The following is an 11,306-nucleotide window of genomic DNA, read 5'->3' as shown; positions in this document are numbered from 1 at the left end:
CCAGCCAGGAGTTGAACCTAGAATCTTCTGATCCGTAGTCAGAAACGTTATCCATTGCGCCACTGGCCCCACGTCTAAACTGAAGTCAGATCACAGCTAGACCAGTGTACACAGTCATGGCGTCTGTCAACATCAAGGTTCCTTGGTTTTCTGTTTCAGATGCATATCTTAATTTGATCCTCCTGTTGTTGCATGAATTTTACTGCAGAGCAAGAAATGCAGCCATGCAGTGCATTCAACGTTTAAAAAGCCTTATATAATTTGAATCTACATAACAAGTCACATTTCCTGTTACTGAGGGAATATTGTTGTGTTGTGAGAAACTGCTGCATCTGTTGTTACACAAGTGGGTACCTAATGACAAGATATTCTTTCCCATAACGGGAGTTGAACCCGGGCCAACTGGGTGAAAACAAGGAATCCTAACCGCTAGACCATATGGGAAGACACATACTTAAAATACACATCACAGACAAATCTTTAAATGTTGACATCATGCCTGTTGGATTTAAAAGCTAAATCTTTTTTTCTCAGAGATGTCGGGGAATGTCCAGATGAAATCCGTCTAAAATGTGTTTGAAGTGAGAACAGCCAGAAGCACTGAAAGGTATACAGTATCATTCCCAGCTTGATTTCAGTCAATTAAATAAAGTATTGAGCCAGCCAGGAGTTGAACCTAGAATCTTCTGATCCGTAGTCAGACACGTTATCCATTGCACCACTGGCACCACATCTAAGTTGAAGTCAGGTCACAGCTAGACCAATGTACACAGTCATGGCGTCTGTCAACAACAAGGTTCCTTGGTTTTCTGTTTCAGATGCATATCTTAATTTGATCCTCCTGTTGTTGCATGAATTTTACTGCAGAGCAAGAAATGCAGCCATGAAGTGTATTCATCGTTTAAAAAGCCTTGTATAATTGGAATCTACATGACATGTCACATTTGCTGTTGCTGAGGGAATACTGTTTTGTGAAACTGCTGAATCTGTTGTTACACAAGTGCGTACCTAACGATGAGTTATTCTTTCCCATACCGGGAGTTGAACCCGGGCCACCTGGGTGAAAACCAGGAATCCTAACCGCTAGACCATATGGGAAGACACATACTTATAATACACATCACAGACAAATCTTTAAATGTTGACATTATGCCTGTTTGATTTACAAGCTACATCTTTTTTTTCATACAGTATCATTCCCAGCTTGATTTCAGTCAATTAAATAAAGTATTGAGCCAGCCAGGAGTTGAACCTAGAATCTTCTGATCCGTAGTCAGAAACGTTATCCATTGAGCCACTGGCCCCACGTCTAAACTGAAGTCAGATCACAGCTAGACCAGTGTACACAGTCATGGCGTCTGTCAACATCAAGGTTCCTTGGTTTTCTGTTTCAGATGCATATCTTAATTTGATCCTCCTGTTGTTGCATGAATTTTACTGCAGAGCAAGAAATGCAGCCATGCAGTGCATTCAACGTTTAAAAAGCCTTATATAATTTGAATCTACATAACAAGTCACATTTCCTGTTACTGAGGGAATATTGTTGTGTTGTGAGAAACTGCTGCATCTGTTGTTACACAAGTGGATACCCTACGAAAAAATATTCTTTCCCATACCGGGAGTTGAACCCGGGCCACCTGGGTGAAAACCAGGAATCCTAACTGCTAGACCATATGGGAAGACACATACTTAAAATACACATCACAGACAAATCTTTAAATGTTGACATTATGCCTGTTGGATTCAAAAACTACATCTTTCTTCTCAGAGATGTTGGGGAATGTCCAGATGAAATCCGTCTAAAATGTGTTTGAAGTGAGAACAGCCAGAAGCACAGAAAGGTATACAGTATCATTCCCAGCTTGATTTCAGTCAATTAAATAAAGTATTGAGCCAGCCAGGAGTCAAACCTAGAAACTTCTAATCCGTAGTCAGACACATTATCCATTGCGCCACTGGCCCCACGTCTAAGCTGAAGTCAGGTCACAGCTAGACCAGTGTACACAGTCATGGCGTCTGTCAACAACAAGGTTCCTTGGTTTTCTGTTTCAGATGCATATCTTAATTTGATCCTCCTGTTGTTGCATGAATTTTACTGCAGAGCAAGAAATGCAGCCATGAAGTGTATTCAACGTTTAAAAAACGTATATAATTTGAATCTACATAACATGTCACATTTCCTGTTGATGAGGGAATATTGTTGTGTTGTGTGAAACTGCTGCATCTGTTGTTACACAAGTGGTTACCTAACAAAAATATATTCTTTCCCATATCAGGAGTTGAACCCGGGCCACCTGGGTGAAAACAAGGAATCCTAACCGCTAGACCATATGGGAAGACACATACTTAAAATACACATCACAGACAAATCTTTAAATGTTGACATTATGCCTGTTTGATTTAAAAGCTACATCTTTTTTAATACAGTATCATTCCCTGCTTGATTTCAGTCAATTACACAAAGTATTGAGCCAGCCAGGAGTCGAACCTAGAATCTTCTGATCCGTAGTCAGACACGTTATCCATTGCGCCACTGGCCCCACGTCTAAGCTGAAGTCAGGTCACAGCTAGACTAGTGTACACAGTCATGGCGTCTGTCAACAACAAGGTTCCTTGGTTTTCTGTTTCAGATGCATATCTTAATTTGATCCTCCTGTTGTTGCATGAATTTTACTGCAGAACAAGAAATGCAGCCATGAAGTGTATTCAACGTTTAAAAAGCCATGTATAATTTGAATCTACATAACAAGTCACATTTCCTGTTGCTGAGGGAATATTGTTGTGTTGTGAGAAACTGCTGCATCTGTTGTTACACAAGTACGTACCTAACGACAATATATTCTTTCCAATACCGGGAATTGAAACCTGGCCACCTGGGTGAAAACCAGGAATCCTTACCGCTAGACCATATGGGAAGAAACATACTTAAAATACACATCACAGTCAAATCTTTAAATGTTGACATTATGCCTGTTTGATTTAAAAGCTACATCTTTTTTAATACAGTATCATTCCCTGCTTGATTTCAGTCAATTAAACAAAGTATTGAGCCAGCCAGGAGTCAAACCTAGAATCTTCTGATCCGTAGTCAGACACGTTATCCATTCAAATCAAATCAAATCAAATTTTATTTGTCACATACACATGGTTAGCAGATGTTAATGCGAGTGTAGCAAAATGCTTGTGCTTCTAGTTCCGACAATGCAGTGATAACCAACAAGTAATCTAACTAACAATTCCAAAACTACTGTCTTATACACAGTGTAAGGGGATAAGGAACATGTACATAAGGATATATGAATGAGTGATGGTACAGAGCAGCATACAGTAGATGGTATCGAGTACAGTATATACATATGAGATGAGTGTGTAGACAAAGTAACAAAGTGGCATAGTTAAAGTGGCTAGTGATACATGTGTTACATAAGGATGCAGTCGATGATGTAAGTACAGTATATACATATGCATATGAGATGAATAATGTAGGGTAAGTAACATTATATAAGGTAGCATTGTTTAAAGTGGCTAGTGATATATTTACATCATTTCCCATCAATTCCCATTATTAAAATGGCTGGAGTTGGGTCAGTGTCAATGACAGTGTGTTGGCAGCAGCCACTCAATGTTAGTGGTGGCTGTTTAACAGTCTGATGGCCTTGAGATAGAAGCTGTTTTTCAGTCTCTCGGTCCCAGCTTTGATGCACCTGTACTGACCTCGCTTTCTGGATGATAGCGGGGTGAACAGGCAGTGGTTCGGGTGGTTGATGTCCTTGATGATCTTTATGGCCTTCCTGTAACAACGGGTGGTGTAGGTGTCCTGGAGGGCAGGTAGTTTGCCCCCGGTGATGCGTTGTGCAGTCCTCACTACCCTCTGGAGAGCCTTACGGTTGAGGGCGGAGCAGTTGCCGTACCAGGCGGTGATACAGCCCGCCAGGATGCTCTCGATTGTGCATCTGTAGACGTTTGTGAGTGCTTTTGGTGACAAGCCGAATTTCTTCAGCCTCCTGAGGTTGAATAGGCGCTGCTGCGCCTTCTTCACGACGCTGTCAGTGTGAGTGGACCAATTCAGTTTGTCTGTGATGTGTATGCCGAGGAACTTAAAACTAGCTACCCTCTCCACTACTGTTCCATCGATGTGGATAGGGGGTGTTCCCTCTGCTGTTTCCTGAAGTCCACAATCATCTCCTTAGTTTTGTTGACGTTGAGTGTGAGGTTATTTTCCTGACACCACACTCCGAGGGCCCTCACCTCCTCCCTGTAGGCCGTCTCATCGTTGTTGGTAATCAAGCCTACCACTGTTGTGTCGTCCGCAAACTTGATGATTGAGTTGGAGGCGTGCGTGGCCACGCAGTCGTGGGTGAACAGGGAGTACAGGAGAGGGCTCAGAACGCACCCTTGTGGGGCCCCCGTGTTGAGGATCAGCGGGGAGGAGATGTTGTTGCCTACCCTCACTGGCACCACGTCTAAGCTGAAGTCAGGTCACAGCTAGACAAATGTACACAGTCATAGCGTCTGTCAACAACAAGGTTCCTTGGTTTTCTGTTTCAGATGCATATCTTAATTTGATCCTCCTGTTGTTGCATGAATTTTACTGCAGAGCAAGAAATGCAGCCATGAAGTGTATTCAACGTTTAAAAAACGTTATATAATATGAATCTACATGACATGTCACATTTCCTGTTGCTGAGTGAATATTGTTGTGTTGTGTGAAAGTACTGCATCTGTTGTTACACAAGTGCGTACCTAATGACAAGTTATTCTTTCCCATACCGGCAGTTGAACCCCAGCCACCTGGGGGAAAACCAGGAATCCTAACCGCTAGACCATATGGGAAGAGACATACTTAAAATACACATCACAGACAAATCTTTAAATGTTGACATTATGCCTGTTGGATTCAAAAACTACATCTTTTTTTCTCAGAGATGTCCAGATGAAATCCGTCTAAAATGGGTTTGAAGTGACAACAGCCAAAAGCACTGAAAAGCATACAGTATCATTCCCAGCTTGATTTCAGTCAATTAAATAAAGTACTGAGCCAGCCAGGAGTCGAACGTAGAATCTTCTGATCCGTAGTCAGACACATTATCCATTGCGCCACTGGCCCCACGTCTAAAATGAAGTCAGGTCACAGCTAGACCAGTGTACACAGTCATAGCGTCTCTCAACAACAAGGCTCCTTGGGTTTCTGTTTCAGATGCATATCTTAATTTGATCCTCCTGGTGTTGCATGAATTTTACTGCAGAGCAAGAAATCCAGCCATGAAGTTTATTCAACGTTTAAAAAGCTTTGTATAATTTGAATATATGTTTAAGATGCATATCTTAATTTGATCCTCCTGTTGTTGCATGAATTTTACTGCAGAGCAAGAAATGCAGCCATGAAGTGTATTCAACGTTTAAAAAGCCTTGTATAATTTTAATCTACATAACAAGTCACATTTCCTGTTGCTGAGGGAATATTGTTGTGTTGTGAGAAACTGCTGCATCTGTTGTTACACAAGTGGGTACCTAAAGAAAATATGTTCTTTCCCATACCGGGAGTTGAACACGGCCACCTGGGTGAAAACCAGGAATCCTAACCACTAGACCATATGGGAAGAAAAATACTTAAAACACACATCACAGACAAATCTTTAAATGTTGACATTATGCCTGTTGGATTCAAAAACTACATCTTTTTTTTCTCAGAGATGTTGGGGAATGTCCAGATGAAATCCGTCTAAAATGTGTTTAAAGTGAGAACAGCCAGAAGCACTGAAAGGTATACAGTATCATTGCCAGCTTGATTTCAGTCAATTAAATAAAGTATTGAGCCAGCCAGGAGTCGAACCTAGAATCTTCTGATCCGTAGTCAGACACGTTATCCATTTCGCCACTGGCACCACGTCTAAGCTGAAGTCAGGTCACAGCTAGACCAGTGTACACAGTCATGGCGTCTGTCAAAAACAAGGTTCCTTGGTTTTCTGTTTCAGATGCATATCTTAATTTGATCCTCCTGTTGTTGCATGAATTTTACTGCAGAGCAAGAAATGCAGCCATGAAGTGTATTCAACGTTTAAAAAGCCTTATATAATTTGAATCTACATAACAAGTCACATTTCCTGTTGCTGAGGGAATATTGTTGTGTTGTGAGAAACTGCTGCATCTGTTGATACACAAGTGGGTACCTAACGAAAAAATTTATTCTTTCCCATACCGGGAGTTGAACCCGGGCCACCTGGGTGAAAACCAGGAATCCTAACCGCTAGACCATATGGGAAGACACATACTTAAAATACACATCACAGACAAATCTTTAAATGTTGACATTATGCCTGTTGGATTCAAGAACTACATCTTTTTTTCTCAGAGATGTTGGGGAATGTCCAGATGAAATCCATCTAAAATGTGTTTAAAGTGAGAACAGCCAGAAACACTGAAAGGTATACAGTATCATTCCCAGCTTGATTTCAGTCAATTAAATAAAGTATTGAGCCAGCCAGGAGTCGAACCTAGAATCTTCTGATCCGTAGTCAGACACGTTATCCATTGCGCCACTGGCCCCACGTCTAAGCTGAAGTCAGGTCACAGCTAGAACAGTGTACACAGTCATGGCGTCTGTCAGCAAAAAGGTTCCTTGGTTTTCTGTTTCAGATGCATATCTTAATTTGATCCTCCTGGTGTTGCATGAATTTTACTGCAGAGAAATAAATGCAGCAATGAAGTGTATTCAACGTTTAAAAAGCTTTGTATAATTTGAATCTACATAACAAGTCACTTTTCCTGTTGGAATATTGTTGTGTTGTTAGAAAGTACTGCATCTGTTGTTACACAAGTGTGTACCTAATGACAAGTTATTCTTTCCCATACCGGGAGTTGAACACGGGCCACCTGGGTGAAAACCAGGGATCCTAACCGCTAGACCATATGGGAAGACAAAAACTTAAAATACACATCACAGACAAATCTTTAAATGTTGACATTATGCCTGTTGGATTTAAAAGCTACATCTTTTTTTTCTCAGAGATGTTGGGGAATGTCCAGATGAAATCTGTCTAAAGTGTGTTTGAAGTGAGAACAGCCAGAAGCACTGAAAGGTATACAGTATCATTCCCTGCTTGATTTCAGTCAATTAAACAAAGTATTGAACCAGCCAGGAGTCGAACCTAGAATCTTCTGATTCATAGTCAGACACGTTATCCAATGCTCCACTGGCCCCACGTCTAAGCTGAAGTCAGGTCAAAGCTAGACCAGTTTACACAGTCATGGCGTCTGTCAACAACAAGGTTCCTTGGTTTTCTGTTTCAGATGCATATCTTAATTTGATCCTCCTGTTGTTGCATGAATTTTACTGCAGAGCAAGAAATGCAGCCATGAAGTGTATTCAACGTTTAAAAAGCCTTGTAGTATAATTTGAATCTACACGACATGTCACATTTCCTGTTGCTGAGGGAATATTGTTTTGTGAAACTGCTGCATCTGTTGTTACACAAGTGCGTACCTAACAACAAGTTATTCTTTCTTATACCGGGAGTTGAACCTACGCCACCTGGGTGAAAACCAGGAATCCTATTCAACGTTTAAAAACCCTTGTATAATTTGAATCTACATAACATTTAACATTTCCTGTTGCTGAGGGAATACTGTTGTGTTATGTGAAACCACTGCAATTTGATCCTCCTGTTGTTGCATGAATTTTACTGCAGAGCAAGAAATGCAACCATTAAGTAAATTCAACGTTTAAAAAGCCTTGTATAATTTGAATCTACATAACTTGTCACATTTCCTGTTGCTGAGGGAATATTGTTGTGTTGTGAGAAACTGCTGCATCTGTTGTTACACAAGTGGGTACCTTACGAAAAGATATTGTTTCCCATACCACCTGGGTGAAAACCAGGAATCCTAACCGCTAGACCATATGGGAAGACACATAATTAAAATACACATCACAGACAAATCTTTAAATGTTGACATCATGCCTGTTGGATTTAAAAGCGACATCTTTTTTTTTTCTCAGAGATGTTGGGGAATGTCCAGATGAAATCTGTCTAAAATGTTTTTGAAGTGAGAACAGCCAGAAGCACTGAAAGGTATACAGTATCATTCCCAGCTTGATTTCAGTCAATTAAACAAAGTATTGAGCCAGCCAGGAGTCAAACCTAGAATCTTCTGATCCGTAGTCAGACATGTTATCCATTGCGACACTGGCCCAAAGTCTAAGCTGAAGTCAGGTCACAGCTAGACCAGTGTACACAGTCATAGCGTCTGTCAAAAACAAGGTTCCTTGGTTTTCATTTTCAGATGCATATCTTAATTTGATCCTCCTGTTGTTGCATGAATTTTACTGCAGAGCAAGAAATGCAGCCATGAAGCGTATTCAACGTTTAAAAAGCCTTGTATAATTTGAATATACATGACATGTCACATTTCCTGTTGCTGAGGGAATATTGTTTTGTGAAACTGCTGCATCTGTTGTTACACAAGTGTGTACCTAACGACAAGTTATTCTTTCTTATACCGGGAGTTGAACCTAGGCCACCTGGGTGCAAACCAGGAATCCTATTCAACGTTTAAAAACCCTTGTATAATTTGAATCTACATAAAGTTTAACATTTCCTGTTGCTGAGGGAATACTGTCATGTTGTGAGAAACTGCTGCATCTTTTGTTACACAAGTGAGTACCTGACGACAAGATATTCTTCCCCATACCGGGAGTCGAACCCCGGCCACCTGGGTGAAAACCATGAATCCTAACCACTAGACCATATGGGAAGACACATAATTAAAATACACATCACAGACAAATCTTTAAATGTTGACATTATGTCTGTTGGATTCAAAAGCTACATTTGTTTTCTCAGAGGTGATGGGGAATGTCCAGATGAAATCCGTCTAAAATGTGTTTGAAGTGAGAACAGCCAGAAGCACTGAAAGGTATACAGTATCATTCCCTGCTTGATTTCAGTCAATTAAACAAATTATTGAGCAAGCCAGGAGTCGAACCTAGAATCTTCTGATTCATAGTCAGACACGTTATCCATAGCACCACTGGCCCTACATCTAAGCTTAAGTCAGGTCACAGCTAGACCAGTGTACACAGTCATAGTGTCTGTCAACAACAAGGTTCCTTGGTTTTCTGTTTCAGATGCATATCTTAATTTGATCCTCCTGTTGTTGCATGAATTTTACTGCAGAGCAAGAAATCCAGCCATGAAGTTTATTCAACGTTTAAAAAGCTTTGTATAATTTCAATATACATAACATGTCACATTTCCTGTTGCTGAGGGAATATTGTTGTGTTGTGTGAAACTGCTGCATCTGTTGTTACACAAGTGGGTACCTAACGAAAAGATATTCTTTCCCATACCGGGAGTTGAACCTAGGCCACCTGGGTGAAAAGCAGGAATCCTAACCGCTAGACCATATGGGAAGACACATACTTAAAATACACATCACAGACAAATCTTTAAATGTTGACATTATGCCTGTTGGATTCAAAAACTACATCTTTTTTTCTCAGAGATGTTGGGGAATGTCCAGATGAAATCCATCTAAAATGTGTTTAAAGTGAGAACAGCCAGAAACACTGAAAGGTATACAGTATCATTCCCAGCTTGATTTCAGTCAATTAAATAAAGTATTGAGCCAGCCAGGAGTAAAACCTAGAATCTTCTGATCCGTAGTCAGACACGTTATCCATTTCACCACTGGCCCAACGTCTAAGCTGAAGTCAGGTCACAGCTAGACCAGTGTTCACAGTCATGGCGTCTGTCAACAACAAGGTTCCTTGGTTTTCTGTTTCAGATGCATATCTTAATTTGATCCTCCTGTTGTTGCATGAATTTTACTGCAGAGCAAGAAATCCAGCCATGAAGTTTATTCAACGTTTAAAAAGCTTTGTATAATTTCAATATACATAACATGTCACATTTCCTGTTGCTGAGGGAATATTGTTGTGTTGTGTGAAACTGCTGCATCTGTTGTTACACAAGTGGGTACCTAACGAAAAGATATTCTTTCCCATACCGGGAGTTGAACCTAGGCCACCTGGGTGAAAACCAGGAATCCTAACCGCTAGACCATATGGGAAGACACATACTTAAAATACACATCACAGACAAATCTTTAAATGTTGACATTATGCCTGTTGGATTCAAAAACTACATCTTTTTTCTCAGAGATGTTGGGGAATGTCCAGATGAAATCCATCTAAAATGTGTTTAAAGTGAGAACAGCCAGAAACACTGAAAGGTATACAGTATCATTCCCAGCTTGATTTCAGTCAATTAAATAAAGTATTGAGCCAGCCAGGAGTAAAACCTAGAATCTTCTGATCCGTAGTCAGACACGTTATCCATTTCACCACTGGCCCAACGTCTAAGCTGAAGTCAGGTCACAGCTAGACCAGTGTTCACAGTCATGGCGTCTGTCAACAACAAGGTTCCTTGGTTTTCTGTTTCAGATGCATATCTTAATTTGATCCTCCTGTTGTTGCATGAATTTTACTGCAGAGCAAGAAATGCAGCCATGAAGTCTATTCAACGTTTAAAAAGCCTTGTATAATTTGAATCTACATAACATGTCACATTTCCTGTTGCTGAGGGAATATTGTTGTGTTGTGAGAAACTGCTGCATCTGTTGTTACACAAGTGGGTACCTAACGAAAATATATTGTTTCCATACCGGCAGTTGAACCTAGTCTACCTGGGTGAAAACCAGGAATCCTAACCGCTAGACCATATGGGAAGACACATACTATATATGAATGAGTGATGGTACAGAGCAGCATACAGTAGATGGTATCGAGTACAGTATATACATATGAGATGAGTGTGTAGACAAAGTAAACAAAGTGGCATAGTTAAAGTGGCTAGTGATACATGTGTTACATAAGGATGCAGTCGATGATGTAGAGTACAGTATATACATATGCATATGAGATGAATAATGTAGGGTAAGTAACATTATATAAGGTAGCATTGTTTAAAGTGGCTAGCGATATATTTACATCATTTCCCATCAATTCCCATTATTAAAATGGCTGGAGTTGGGTCAGTGTCAATGACAGTGTGTTGGCAGCAGCCACTCAATGTTAGTGGTGGCTGTTTAACAGTCTGATGGCCTTGAGATAGAAGCTGTTTTTCAGTCTCTCGGTCCCAGCTTTGATGCACCTGTACTGACCTCGCCTTCTGGATGATAGCGGGGTGAACAGGCAGTGGTTCGGGTGGTTGATGTCCTTGATGATCTTTATGGGCTTCCTGTAACAACGGGTGGTGTAGGTGTCCTGGAGGGCAGGTAGTTTGCCCCCGGTGATGCGTTGTGCA

General features: G+C 40.7%; 4 non-coding genes across 4 annotated transcripts; all 4 read right to left on the bottom strand.

Annotated features, from left to right (window-relative positions):
• Window positions 1–1,026: 1,026 nt before the first annotated feature.
• Window positions 1,027–1,098, bottom strand: trnae-uuc. Its single transcript has one exon. It is a non-coding gene; the product is annotated as a tRNA-Glu (tRNA).
• A 1,369-nt stretch (window positions 1,099–2,467) lies between these two features.
• Window positions 2,468–2,540, bottom strand: trnar-acg. The gene has a single exon. It is a non-coding gene; the product is annotated as a tRNA-Arg (tRNA).
• Window positions 2,541–6,190: 3,650 nt separating this feature from the next.
• Window positions 6,191–6,262, bottom strand: trnae-uuc. The gene has a single exon. It is a non-coding gene; the product is annotated as a tRNA-Glu (tRNA).
• A 211-nt stretch (window positions 6,263–6,473) lies between these two features.
• Window positions 6,474–6,546, bottom strand: trnar-acg. The gene has a single exon. It is a non-coding gene; the product is annotated as a tRNA-Arg (tRNA).
• Window positions 6,547–11,306: the final 4,760 nt, after the last annotated feature.

The sequence above is a fragment of the Oncorhynchus gorbuscha genome, unplaced genomic scaffold (genome assembly GCF_021184085.1).
Source record: "Oncorhynchus gorbuscha isolate QuinsamMale2020 ecotype Even-year unplaced genomic scaffold, OgorEven_v1.0 Un_scaffold_1128, whole genome shotgun sequence".
In the NCBI taxonomy this organism is placed as follows: domain Eukaryota; kingdom Metazoa; phylum Chordata; class Actinopteri; order Salmoniformes; family Salmonidae; genus Oncorhynchus; species Oncorhynchus gorbuscha.
Note: the sequence above shows the minus strand (reverse complement) of the source record. Positions and strands in the feature narration are given on the sequence as shown.